Source organism: Mus musculus, chromosome 14 (assembly GCF_000001635.26).
Source record: "Mus musculus strain C57BL/6J chromosome 14, GRCm38.p6 C57BL/6J".
Taxonomy (NCBI): Eukaryota; Metazoa; Chordata; class Mammalia; order Rodentia; family Muridae; genus Mus; species Mus musculus.
In genome coordinates, this window is record NC_000080.6 from 83,004,783 (window position 1) to 83,020,254 (window position 15,472).

Consider the following 15,472-nt stretch of genomic DNA (forward strand, 5'->3'; position numbering starts at 1 on the left):
GAAGTTGAGGCTTGGTTCCATGAAGAGAGCCTATGAGAGTCTATTAGTGATGCCTAGTGTTAGCAGATGACCCCAGTGTATTAGAGATGCTGGTACCATGGAATGACTACCAAGGACAGCAACAGAAGTGGAATGGAGTCAACCAGACCCTACAGTGCTACAGAGGGCAGAACTGGTGAAGTGACCCAAACCTTTCTCAGAAGCCAAGAAGATAGCTTGTGAATCCCAGACATTAGAACACGAGGCTATAACATTGAAGTTGCCTTGAATACCGCAAGGTGTTCCTGATTCCTGAACCATGTTGTCTTTTCTAAAAGTTGCCTTGGTCATCGTGTCTGTTCATAGCAGTAAAACCCTAGCTAAGAAAGTATTCCATTTTAAAACAGACTCAACTTGGCAGTTGCATTAATGAATCTTAATAAAAATAAAGTTATATTTTTTCCAGTTTTCAGATGACTCTGAAATATTACCAGTTGTAAGACAAAGTAAATCTTGCTTTAACAAATAATAATGCTCTATGACATATCTTGATATGTAGGCACCTTTTGGAAGCATCAGTTTGCCACCAGTTAACTACAGGAAGAAACTTAGCAAATGAATCTTTTTGAATAAAAATGTTTTTAGTAAATTTTACATTTAGACTAAAACGAAAAGTATTAACACCTCTGCTCTGAGGAGTGGATATAATACTCTGGAAATGACTGAGATTATAAAATAATTTGCAATGTAAGGTTCCTAGGGTCTGTAAAGATACAGTTTTCTAAGTAAAAGCAGATAAAATTTCAATCCATCTAAATGATTATAGGACAGAGAAAATATGGAAAGAAAAGGTGTCTGCATCATAGACACATTATCCTGATGTTATCTGGAAAGTAGGAGAAAAATCATACGGTTGATTGGATAATAGTAATAAACATCCAGGAGGCCTGGGCAATCAGTTTGATCAGTTCAGTGTGGGGAAGATGCCAGTCAATTTACAGGCATTTACAACATCACCAGTACGATGTACTGAGATGATGAACTTGATCATTTTTATTTTATTCATTTTTTTTAATATTTTTGGAGGTACAAAGCTCAAAGATCGAGAATTAATGAGTGTAGTGTGACTAGTTCCGGTAGGGATTGCTTTGCTTTGGTTTCACTTGGTTAAGAGTGCTAGAACCCTGTTCACATCAGGGAACTGTACTTGTAGAAGGAATAGAGACAAAAATATGGGCTACTTGAAAAAGAGTTTTCAGACATAGAAAAGTATGTGAAAATAGCTGATTTAATTTAAACAGTCGTTAATGAAAATACACACATATATAGATGTGTGTATACATGCATTTATATATGTATGTCTGCATGTATGTATAGGGAAGATTTTTGAGGTGAATAAGAAATAAATTTGCATGTGTATGTCAAAAGTCAATAAATGCTTGTATTTGGGTGAACTCAAATATTTCCAAATTAGAGATAATCTAGGGTACTGATTCTACTTTCACATTGTAGCAACCCTTTAATACGGCGCCTCATGTTGTAGTGACCCCAAAACATAAAATTATTTTGTTGCTAGTTCATTACTATAATTTTTCTACTATTAATAATCACATTGTAAATATCTGATAAGTATTACATCTGATATATGACTCCAAAGGGGTCACAACTCACAAATTGAGAATGATTGCTCTAGGTAATAGCATGATCCTTGAACTAGTTAAGGTTTCTATTGCTGTGAAGAGCTACCATGACCAAGGCAACTTTTATAAAGGACAACTTTGAAATGGGGCTAGTTTGCAAATTCAGAGGTTCAATTCATTATCATCAAGGCAGGAAGCATAGTAGCTTCTAGCCAGTCATGGTGTTGGAGGAGCAGAGAGCTCTACATCTTGTTTTAAAGGCAAAGAGGATAGGACTGACTTTCAGGCAGCAAGAAGGAGGGTCTCTAAGTCCTTATACACAGTGACCCAGCTACTCCAACAACTCCACACCTCCTAATAGTGATACTCCTTGGGCCAAACATATATAAATCATCACAGATACAGAAGCTATTATATGCTAATCATGGGCCAAATGTTATGACAGCCAGCCCTTAAAACATTTTATTTTAAAGAAAGAAAGGCAAACAGTGATGAAATAAAGTAGATTCATTAGTAATCACATTAAAGCATAAACTATGTGAAGATAAAAACTGCAGAATGTGTACTATTAATCCCACTGGACAAAAATAAGATGACTACCACAATTATAGTCAAATTTCAAGGAAGCTTGAGCTTATTAGAGTGTACCCAAGAGCTGGCCAGAGATTGCATCCTAAACCAGGTTAAAGAAAACAGCCTAGAATTCCTATATTTAATCTATCTTAAGGTGCATATTCAAGAGTACTTGCAAAGCAAGTTGGCATAAGAGAGACAATGGGAAAATAAGGAAATACATAAAAATCTAAAAAAAAAAAAAAAAAAAAAAACCCACCCCAAAACTAAAACAAAATAAACAAACAGAAAAACAAATCCATGTGTTCACCAAGTGATTAGGATGCACAATCAAAAGAGGGTAATAGAGGGTGAAATAGAATAAGAATATTCTAAAAAACAAGTCAAGGTCATGGCTTGGGACAGATCCAGGAAATAGACTTAAAAACAGCAACTCAGCTTTTAAGATAAATGGAAACTTATTTTTAACAATACAGCATAATGGCCCCTGCCTTCAAAATGAGTAGACAAATTTCTCAGTACCTATCACAAGCTATTTACCACTATACATAACAGGTGTTAAAATACTGTACAAACATGTATTTTTATGCTTACACATTCGGATACATAATGAAAGAGTGATTATTTCAAAATTGTTCAGCATTGAGATAGAAACAGCAAACAGGAGAAGGAAAAAAACACACACACACACACAAACCAAATGTAATCTGAATGTTTTCTAAAACCCTCTAGGTTTCTTTATGGCAATAGCTGACTGTGAGGAGACCAGGAGGAAATGGTGCAGATAGCTAAGGAAATCAAAGACACATGTCCAAAGCAGATGGGACTACAACCATTATTTGCATTTTTGTCTGTCACTATGAAGAAATATATGGTATTGTTTGGTTTCTACATTTATTTACATAATAAATACATTACATAGGTGAACTAACTTTGACAGTAGCACCGGAAAGGAAGGGGCTTGCCCTACATCCTGGTCTTTGGCTTTTATGAAGAATAATTTCTGGAAACCAGAGACTGATTCACTGTTTTGAAATTCTGTGCTGAAATGAGATTGAAATATCACAGGTCCAAAGTCTAATGACCTTGTCTTAAGGAGTGCTAGACCTCCAAGATGGGAATTCCTTGAAAGTTCTGTGTCTGAACACCTTGTCAATCATAGATAAATCTTTTGGAAATTTATTCACCTAGAAGACCAATAGCTCCCACCAAACCAAAAGCTAAGAAAGTCATCAGGTTGCACCATTGAAAAACATCCCACATCTTGCTGTAATAGCCACTATGAAGTGAACCGTTCTCAAAATTAATTTGTAATTTAAACTTGCCACAGTTTATGATATAAGTTTGCAAAACAGAATAGGTTACAAAACAATAACTATTTCCCGTCAATGAAACGAAATTTATAAAGCAATAAATACTGTTTGTGTTGTTAGTTTTATGTTGTGAGAAGTTTCAAGTTCCATCATATATGTACATACTAAATAGCTATAAGTAGAGCATTATCATCTTGCTAACATATTCCGAACTTTTTATTCAACTTACATGTTGCTTTTCTCCTTCTTCCTCTTCTTTTGTGTTGCTATCCTCTGATGAATAATACTTTCTCTATGACAACATTTCTACATCTGAAGTCTAATAGACACTTCTTTTTTCTTTGTACTCATTGTTAAAAGCCTTTATAATGGAAAATACCTTTCTCTGCATCTTGCTTTTCCCTTATCTGAAGAGAGGGCTGCCTATAGGCAGTTCCTTTGAAATGTAGGAGGTTGCAGTAACCTTGTTTGTGCTTAGATTACCAGCACTCTGCTGGTCTCCTGCCCTGCATTCATAAAATGCTAATGAAAGAAAGGGGATCCAAACAATGACTTTCCCTTTGGCTGGTGGAGTGGGTGGCAGTTGAATTATTGTTCTTTGCTTAGAAAAAGAATTTGTCTCTCACTTTCAGTTCATTTTGGAATGCCATATGTTTTTAGTTGTTCTTCCTACTAATTTAAAACAAACAGAATAGTTTAAAAAGAAAGCTTGATTGAAACTAAAAATTTCCAAATCATTAAAGCTAATGATTTTTATCACTTTGGTTTTTAGTTTGTTTATATTCACTAGTGTTTGAATCCTCTAGGATTAACTTCTTAAAAAGTTTTCCTCTACTCAATCCAACATAAAAAAATAAAATTCGGTAAAATACAGAAAGGATTTAGGACAGAGTACTTCTGTACAAAAAAAAAAAAAAAAAAAAAAAAGACAAAACACAGGTCAGTGGCTTGAAGCACTAACAAGCTAACACACAAGATATCAGTTCTTTCAGCTGATTCAATAACACTCACATTTTTGTTATAAAAGTTTGGTGAGCAAATCTTTCAGTGACATTTGGAACATTTGGAATGTGATGTAAGAGGTTATGGTATTACCCATGATCACTCACTGTAGAATAAAAGTAAATGAACAGATTTTATATCAGATGATGACAGTTACTTTAGGAGATAAGAATAAGCAGGGTTTTAATGAAAAGCATAGAACTTGAAAGGATGATATAAACCCCATTTGTCTTCACTTAAGGACCAGGGCTGATTTTGAAAAGAAGGTCTTAAGACAGCAGCTCCAGGAATAGGCCATAAGTTCCAGAAACTAGGACATAAGACAACAGCTTCAGGAACGACTTCATAAAACCATGTCCCAAAGAACAAGATAACCGAAAGAATGGGAAAATATCTTATCTCAGGATGGGCCATATGTACTGGGCATCCTATGGTTAAACATTTACTTCACAGGAATGTGGACCACTCTAACCTGATAGAAGCCATTCAGAAGCAGACCCCTGTGATCATATCCCCAAGGACCTACCAATGAAATTTTAGATTACCTAATTCTTCTAGAAAAATTTCCTAATTTCCTTTAAGAAGGCCTATGTACCTATGTCTAGGGTCTCCATTTGGAAAAACGATTGACCACAGCATTCTGGTTGTTTCTGCAGAAAAAAAATGCTCATAGTCTTTGCATATTATCTGAGTCTGGGGGGTCTTTCTTCAGCCATTTTCAGACCTTGCAGAGGTAATATATGAATAAAATCTGATGTCTACAACCCTGTGATAGAGAATACATGTAATTAATAATTTTTGCTGATATTTGGTTGTTTGGTTGTTTGTAAGCTGTGGTTAATTTTTGATTAGTACCTCTGACTTTGATGAGTACCTCAGAAGAATATAGATATGGAAAAAAATAAAGACATTTAAAGTGACATACAAGGATCAGTGAGAAGGTCTCATACATTAAAGGCACCTTTTGCCAAGTTTAAAGGCATATATCTCTGTAATCTACATGGTGAAAGCACAGACCTGAACTCATATGAGTTACAAAGTGAAAAAAGCTTTCAAATCCATCCCAAATTCCATACTCCTGATCATTACACAGGTTATACATAAACTTCCATGGACAAATAATAATGAAATGTGAGCATTGTAAAGATTCTATTCTCATTATTTATTATACACTTCTACTGTAATTCAGACTTTTAAGGAGAAAAAAAAGTGGAAAATTGAAAGGAAGAAAGAAAGCTGCAGGAACAGAGAGGCAGCCTAGGTGTTATGAGAGCTGTTGCATTATTTAAAATACAAGGAGGAAGTTGCTCAGTTGTTGCAGTTTTTGGTTGTGAGCCTAGCCTTTAATGGCTGAGCCTTCTCTCCAGTCCAGTTGTTGCAGTTTTCAATCTTCTATGTTTGATTATTATTTTGAGCCTGTCCCTCATTTATTCTAAACACATCAATATTATTTTTGTCTTGCTGTTCTAGTACTCTAAAATTGTTTATGTTGATATTGTTCATTTTGAATTATTTAAGACTTGTGGATGATATTTATAAAGTTATTGTAAAACAAATTACATATAGGCAGTGACTTTTTAACAAGTTATATTATCAGGTAGAGACAAATAAATACAGTGTTCATCCTTACTGTCTCCAAAGATATGTGAAAAAAATTTTAAAAGGCAGAACTTATTAGAACAACGTGGAGATTTGAAGAAGAGTAAACCAATTCAAGAACTATTTTTCTACTGCAGGCAATGTTCAAAGCATACCAGAAGGAGCATTGTATGAAGACAGAAGTAAAGAATTAGATAAAAAGTGCTAAAACAGCAACAAAACAAGATACTAAGACCAGGAGTTGGAAAAATCCTTTGATTTTCAGTTGTTAGTGAAAGTTGAATGGAAAAAGTAGGTCAGGATAGTTTTGGAAAAAATGTTTAATCTCTATTGCTATGGTTGAGTGGATAAATTTGGATGTTATAATAGTAAATTAATGTTCAACTAAATTTGTTTTTACATGAGAAAAAAGCTGAATAATTACAAAACAGTTATATGAGTATGTAGGTATGTATATATGTATATGTGTGTGTGTTTATGTGTGTGCTTATGTATATATATATATATATATATATATATATATATATCATCAGATTTGTTATAAAAGTAAGAATTTTTCTAGAGAAAGCAACACACTTTCAGTATGAAAACAAAGATTAAACTGGTAATCTGGAAGGGCGGGAGGGAGAGAGAAAAGGGGAGGATTTAGCAACTGTCCACAAGCAAAAGGTCATAGAGCTTTTCATTGCTGTAAAAATTCTAAAAAGATCAAGTGTAGAAGTTGCTTTACTGTGATACATAATCCATGATCCTTGGCAGTGAGCACTTAAGTCTTCTCATTTACATTTTAGAAATAAGGTAAATACTAGAAACCGTGTGAGATACACTGTTAGTAATTCTGTAACACATTGAAGCATTTTTATAAAGCATTTTATAAAAATAATTTTTCCAGTGAAACAGATTAACAGAAACTTTATATTTTCTTTCTTTCTATTTTTTCCCTCTTTCCCTATGGCCTTTACACCTTTATTTACTTCTCACTTCCTGTTTCTCTGTAATATTTTGAGGCAAGTCACATGGCTCAGACTGCCTTGTAACTTGTCAAAGACTTAAGAATAGACTGGGATTTCTGATCTGTCTACCTCTAGGTACCAAAATCTGGGAAGTTTGTATATTCAAATATACCATATTTAAGATCATCTAAAGATATTTCAAACCTAACTTGTTAGACCTAAATAATTATGTATAGTAACAATGAGTAGGTAGTCTAAAGATGGACAGGAGCGCTCTGAAAAGGCCCCAGCAATAATTGAACAGCTACAATTTTTTTTTATAGTTTGCTAAGAAAAAGTTAGTCTTCCCTAGAGATGACCTCCCTAATTGGTTGTACAAAATGAAATGATCACTTCTAAACCTGTGTGTGTGTGTGTGTATGTGTGTGTGTGTGTGTTTGTGTTTGTAACAACAATAACTAAAGAATAAAAGGCAATGAATTTTAGAAGCCAGGAACAGATTTTGAAGCAGTTGATGAGAATAGAAGGTGAGGGGTTATATGAATAGAGTACATACATAAAAAGCAAATTTACTTTAAAATTGTTAAAATAGTCTAAGAGTTTCCATGAGAGTAAGGCACATGCATTCTTTCATAAGGTAAACACCTGGAGAAGAGCAGTTAAGCTAACTAATTGTTTTGTAATTCATGTCTTAAACAAGTATGATTTTGGCAGCTTTGGGTTCACAAGTTTTACAAAATATTAACTGAAGCTATTATGTAAGAATAATTTTTTATTCTCAAAGTACTTCAGTTGTATAAATATTAGAACATTTATGTTTTATGTGTTTTCTAAACAGAAAAAGATTGGTGAAAAAGGATTGGTGAGTGGGTTAATATGAAGGGTCTGGGAGGATTTGGGAGAGGGAAAAAAATCAACTGAAAGAGTTATTACAGCAGAATGCCAGAGAAATTTCATTAGTTTGACAAACACAGAATAATTACATATATAGTACTAAAAAACTTGTCCCTTTTTAAAAATTTTAATATTTTAAATCTGTGGTAGTTTAAATAAGAGTGTTATCCAAAATCTTGTATGTTTGAATGCTTAGTCATTAGGGTGTTGTACTCTATGGGAGGGATTAGAAAGTGAGGTTTTTTTTTTGACTAGGTGTGCCTCCATAGAGGATTTGTCACTTCAGTTGGGCTCTCAGGAAGGTCTTTCTCTTACCCTTGACTCTGGATCCTAATTTAGAACTCTCAGCTACTTTTCTTCGTTGCACCATGTCTAATTTCCTGTCAACCTGTTCCCTGCCACAATGAAAATGGTCTATACCTCTGAAAGTTTAAGCAATACCCAATTAAATGCTATCTTTTTATAAACATGGTCATGGTGACACTTCACAGCAATAGAGCACCGACTAAGGCAATATGCTCTTATAAATACTTTCATTAAGAAGTAAAAATTGGTTTACATATAAGAATTATGCTTTATTATCTTAAAACATAAAATTAATTTCTACAACACAACAAAGTTAGAACTGCTGCCCAGAAAGATCACTCAGCTGACAATGTTACTTGCCCCTCCCTCTAAAGCTTTGAGCTGAGTTACTACAGTTCTCATGCCAGAATAAAAGAACCAATTTACTTCTTACGTTGTCTTCAGACTTTCACATTGGTGATGGCATGAATGTGTACACTCTCAAAAATTAATTTTCCTTTTCATGTCTTATGAATCAACAATTTGGTCTGTACAAAAAGTGTCTGAGAATATCTGGTGAAATCAGGAAAGGGTGTTGGATCTTCTCCTACTAGAGTTACAGATGGGTTGTGAGCCCCCCTGTGGATACTGGGAAGGTAATTGAGTTCTCCTGTAATAGCTACTAGTGCTCTTAACCATTGAGCAATCTCTCTAGCCCCAAATGAATGTTTATGTATAAGAAATAGTGTATAGACAAATCAAACATATTTCCTTATGCTTGTCTTTTGGTACCTTTTACTTGCTGAGCCATCTGTGTAGCCCTTAACTTTGGATATTTAATCTTGGACATTTGACTTTTCTTTTTAACAAAATTAAAGTTGTCACTTAATATCCCTTTGAAATATTTAGTTTTTACTTTACACAAAAATTAAAGGGTGTTGGTTTTATTTTAAAATATATTTCTGATCAAATAAGCTATTAATTTCAATGTAAATAAATGAGCAACTGTAATTTTAATGAGGCAAGCACATGGTGCATATGTTTATACCATAAACTTCCTTCTTGAAAATATATTATTTATTAGTTATCATTATTCTCCCTTAAGCCGTATCTGCAGAATTTTGACATTTTGTCAGATTTGACATTTAAAGCTAAGGATACACGAAAGATTAAAGACTAGTTCAAGTTCACTTACAAACCATTGCGAGTTATAGTCACCAATGAAATGAAACCTCAGGAAATGAAGACATGATGACTCTGAAAGAGGCTTTAAGAGCAAGAAGTGAAATGCAATGAAGACAAGAGATTCCCGGGAAACTGCCAATTCAGAGTAGCAATGTGAAATACAAACAGACTTTAACTTGTTTAAGAATTGAGGTGATGAGGTGTCAGCTGGAAACAAAGTCAAGAAGTAAAGTGTAGGGGTGGTGTTAATTCCCCAGAAGAGTATGCACTAGGTGTGGAGGTAAGCAACTGCTGCCAAAGCCAGCTCAGCTTTATTCCCACACATCTATGGTCCTGTTATCTTTGACAAAGAAGCTAAAAGCATTCAGTGGAAAAAAGACAGCATTTTCAACAAATGGTGCTGGTTCAATTGGTGGTCTGCATCCAGAAGAATGAAAATTGACCCATACCTATCTCCATGCACTAAGCTCAAGTCCAAGTGGATCAAAGACCTCCACATAAAACCAGGTACACTGAATGTAATAGTAAAGAAAGTGGGGAAGAGCCTGCAATACTTGAGCACTGGGAAAAGTTCCTGAACAAAACACCAATGACTTATGCTTTAAGACCAACAATCGACAAATGGGACATCATAAAATTGAAAAGCTTCTGCAAAGCTTTGTCAATAGGACAAAATGGTAAGCCACAGATTGGTAAATATATTTAACCAACCTTACATCCAATAGAGGGCTAATATCTAAAATATACAAACTCAAGAAGGTAGACTCCAGAGAACCAATTACCCTATTAAAAAGTAGAGTACAGAGCTAAAAAAGAATTCTCAACTGGGGAATTTCTACTGCCTGAGAAAAATTTAAAGAAATGTTCAACATCCTTAGTCATCAGGAAAAGGCAAATCAAAACAACCCTAAGATTGTAGCTCACACCAGTCAGAATGGCTAAGACCAAAAACTTAGCTGACAGTAGATGTTGGATAGGATGTAGAGAAAGAGGAACAGTACTCTATTGCTGGTGGGACTACAAGATAATAAAACCACTTTGGAAATCAGTCTGGCAATTCCTGAGAAAATTGGAAATAGTTCTACCTGAGGACCCAGCTATACCACTCCTGGGCATATACCCAAAGATGCTCCTATATATAACAAGAACACATGGTCTACTATCTTCATAGCAGCCTTACTTATAATAGCCAGAAGCTGGAATTTTCCCAAATGTCCCTTAACAGACAAATGGATATAGAAAATGTGGTACATTTACACAATGGAGTACTATGCAGCGATTGAAAACAATGTCTTCATGAAAGTCGCAGGTAAATGGATGGAACTAGAAAATATCATCCCTAATGAGGTAACCCAGACACAAAGGAACACTCATGGTATGTACTCACTAATAATTAGATACTAACCCAAAAGCTAACATTGCATATGATACAACCTGCAGACCATATGGAGCATAAAAGGAAGGAAGACAAGGGTGTGTATGCTGTATTGAGTGGGGGAACAAGATGATTGTGGAAGATGGAAGGAGAACAGGACAAGGGAGGGAGAAAGGAGGAGGAGGAAATAAGAGTGGTAGTATCTTGAGGAAACTTGGGAGAGGTATACAGGTTCAGGAGATCAAATAAAATTCAGCCATTAAACACAGACACTATTGTATATGCTAGCAAGATTTTTCTGAAAGGACCTTGATATAGCTGTCTCTTGTGAGGCTATGACAGTGCCTGGCAAATACAGAAGTGGATGCTCACAGTGATCTCTAGAATGGAACACAGGGCCCACAATGGAGGAGCTAGAGAAATTACCCAAGGAGCTGAAGGAGTCTGCAACCCTATAGGTGGAACAACAATATGAACTAATCAGTACCCCCAGAGCTCATGTCTCTAGCTGCATATGTAGCAGAAAATGGCCTATTTGGTCATCATTGGGAAGAGAGGCCCCTTGGTCTTGCAAACTTTATATGCCCCAGTACAGGGGAACTCCTGGACCAAGAAGTGGAAGTGAGTAGGTAGGGGAGCAGGGCGGGGGGATGGTATAGGGGACTTCTGGGATAGCATTTGAAATTTAAATGAAGGATATATATATATATATATATATATATATATATATATATATATATATGTGTGTGTGTGTGTGTGTGTGTGTGTGTGTGTGTGTGTGTGTGTGTAGCAGTGTGTGTGGGGGGGATGAAGAACTGGGGATAGTCACTAGGGGGTCCCAGACACCAGAGAAATGTGAGGCTCCCAGGACCCAATGGGGTTGACTTTAGCTGTAATGAGATGAGAAGGGGGAAATTTAAACTTTGGAGACCACCTTCAGTAGAGTAGATAGGCATGGCCCCTTGTCAAGGGATGGGGCCACCCATGCGTCTCAAAGTTCTTTAACCCAGAAATGTTCCAGTCCAAAAGAAGAAAAGGAACAACAACAAAAAAAAAATAATAATAAATGGAACAGAGACTGAAGGAAGGGCCAACCGGGGAATGGCCCTACCTGGGAATACATCATGTCTGCAGACCCCAAATCCAGCACTGTTGCTGTGGTCAAGAGACGATTGTGGACAGGAACCAAGGGAGGCAGTTCCTGGGGAGTTCCGGCCAGTAACTGATCAATGAAGATGTGGATGCTTGGAGCCAGCTATCAGACTAAACTCAGGGAACCTGGTCAGGGAGCAGGCATAAGGACTGGAGGAACCGAGGTTGATTGCAACGCCATTAGAAGAACAATATAGGCTGGCCTGACCACCCAGTTTTCCCAGAGACTAGAATACCAACTAAGGAGTATACTTAGAGAGAGTCATGGCTCCAGATACATATCTACCAGAGGATGGCCTTGCACAACAGCAATTGGAGGGGAGGCCCTTGTTCCTGGGGAGGTTTGATGCACCAGATAGAGGAAGGCTAGAGCAGTGGGGCAGGAGAGTGTGGGTGAGTGGGGGAGCACGCTCATACAGAGAAAAGAGGGAGGGAGAGCAGTTGTAGGATGGGGGAGTAGTGGAGGGGTAGCCAGGAAATGGGATAACATCGGATGGAGATGGGTGGTGGTGGAAAGGGTAACTGGGAAGAAGGATAGAGTTTGAGATGTAAATGAATGGAATGATTAATAATAATAATAAATGTCAAAAAAGGATTTATTCAGAAGGAGTTTGGATTTTCAGAAACAATGTAAAAACTTGGAATCAATAGGAATTAGGTTACTACAGAGTGTGTACAGCCGCTGATACTACATGACAAATGAGACAGTAGCAGATTTTATCTAATAATTATTTCTGAAGTTTAATGTTTATATTTATTAAAGTACATGTTTATGATTCAATAACATGTACTTTAGAACTAGGGATTATGTTTGTACATATTTTTGCTGATTTGTTTTGTTGCTAATGGATTGGAAGACTTAAATCAAGTTATCAAATTTAATAATAATCTGTTACAATGACAATATTATATGCTTCCTAGTGTTTTCTTCATAGCAACTTTTGATAACTATTTACTTAGGTTTATAAATATTGCAATATATATGTTCCAATTTTGTTAGAGTACATTTTTATTCTATAAAAATATTGATCTTATCTAACCCACATTTTGTAGGTGTTTTCTACCATGTCTAGACATTGTTACTGTATTTGTAGTTAAGTCATACCTCAAGTAGACAGATATTCTTCTAATAGTACTACAATAGAAAATTCTGACTACCTGTTCTATGTAAGGAGATTTTGTTAACTTGTAAGTTTTACCTATGTGTGTAGCAAGACACTTACTCACAGTTGTAACAGTGGCAGAGAAGGTCTAGTGACCATCTAAAAGGCTGAGCGAAAAACTTCTCTGTTTAATGCAGAATCTGCTCAGATCATTTCTTTCCTTAAAATTTTTCTTCTCATTTATTTTCGTCACAGTGACTAAAAGCAAATTAACACAGTTTTAGCTAAGAATTATCTCTGTGCTACTATGGAAAGTGCCAAGCTATGAAAAAGATAAAAATTATAGGGAATGTATGATTTTAAAAATATCCCCATTTTAAAGGTTTTCTGTCATTTTGATTGTAGAAACAGGAAAGGAAATCTAATTATATTGAAAATCAGAAATATTTGACATTATATTTAGTAGGTATAAATATATGTTTTTGAAAAATCTATAGGTTGCTGAAGCATACAGAAAGAGATTTAATGGGATGTGTAAGTGGAGGAAATGTAAAGAATGAAAGTTAAGGAAATCATACAGATAACTCTATGTTTGAGGAATGAGGCTAAGTTAAATGGTGAGGATAACACATTTGTTTTCCAAATTGTTTCTCAGTTACCGTCTCTTAGGGAGTGCTAGAGTATAACATGAAACTCTACCAGTAGATACCAAAAATCACATAGGTAGTGTCTATGGTTTATGTATATGTATGTCTCTACATCTCTATGTTTTTCTCATGGTTTTTCTTTGGCTCTTTTATTCTGTTTCTTTTGTCATACCTGTTTTATTTGTGTTTCTTTTATCTCTTTATTATTTTGTTATTATCCTTTAGATACGTGTTTTCTATCGAAGGAGAGACGAAAATGTATGGATTCAGATGGGAGGACATGTGGGAGGATTTTGGAGAAGTCAGGGAGAGGAAATTTTAATCAGAATATATTGTATGAAAAAATATTTGATGACAAATAGGAAAAATGCTAAGCATAATTCCTTTTAGTTAAAATTAGAGAAAATTCACTATTTTCTATAATCCTAAGTTTTCAAATTGTCCCTTTTTCTAGGTTCTCTCTCTCTCTCTCTCTCTCTCTCTCTCTCTCTCTGATTTTTTTCTGTATTCATGTAACTAAAACATTTTTTGGTGTTCATGTGTGAGAGGTTGTACTTACCCATTTGTCTGTGTGTGGAGGGTGCACCTAGATATCCATTTATTTGTTAGTTTCTTCTTTGTTTTAGGAGATAGTCATAATGAACCTGGAGTTTTCCATTTTAGAGTAATGATACATGGAAGGATAGAAGATAATTTAGTCTAGCATCACTTAGTAGCCAGTGTTGACTTAAACTTAGAGAGTCTGACCTTGACTTATTTATGTATATTTAAGCATGGTACAGTCTAAGAAAAAAAATGTTAGGATGATAAATAACCTAATCCTTAACTCAAGTTTTAAACATGAGTATATCAAAACTTTTTGTAAAGTACGTGTGACACCTACCATAAAGATAATTTCTATACATTGACACGCTTATAATAAGGGTCTGGAGTAGGATCTAGTGTAGTCTGGTACGTGGTGGTCTCAGACAAATTTGCAGTTCTGGTAAAAGAAACCTAGCCAACTATCTATGGCTAGAAAATATTACCAGTCTATTAAACAGGTCCGGTCCCAGGATTCTGGGCAGAAAAATAAATAAATAAAGGTTATACACCCCCCTTTAAAAGTAAAATCTCTGTGTTAAATATTTCTGCTGTCACTTTTGCTTTCTATAAGCACAAGGATTTCTATGTCTCCCACAAGGCATGGTTTCCCTTTTGTTGTACTTGGCTTAAGTACAATTAGAGAGCAGTTGCTAATGGATTTATCTTGCAAAAAGGAGTAACTTTTCTATACACCACTAATAATAATATACAGAGAAAGAGATTTTGAACACACTTAGTATTAGTTAAGGTTTCTATTTGTGTGACAAAACACCACGACCGTAAAGCAACTTGGGGAGGAAAGAGTTTCGTTTATATTTCCACATTGCTGTTCATCATTGAAGGAAGACAGGGTGGAATTCAAAAAGGGCAGGATCCAGGAGGCTGGAGCTGATGGAGATGCCATAGAGGGAGCTGCTTAATGGATTGCTTTCCATGGCCTGTACTCCCTGGTTTCTCATAGAACTCGGTACTATCAACTCAGAGATAGCTCTCACAGTTGCCTCAAATAAAATAAAATATCTAGGATTAAATCTGATCGAGGAGGGGAAATACTTCTAAAATGAAAACACTAATTCTCACAAAAAGGAGATAATGATAACAGAAAATAGAAAGACATTCCATGCATCTGTATTGGTTGAATCAATATTGTGAAATAGTAATGGTATCAAAATCCATTAACAGCTTCA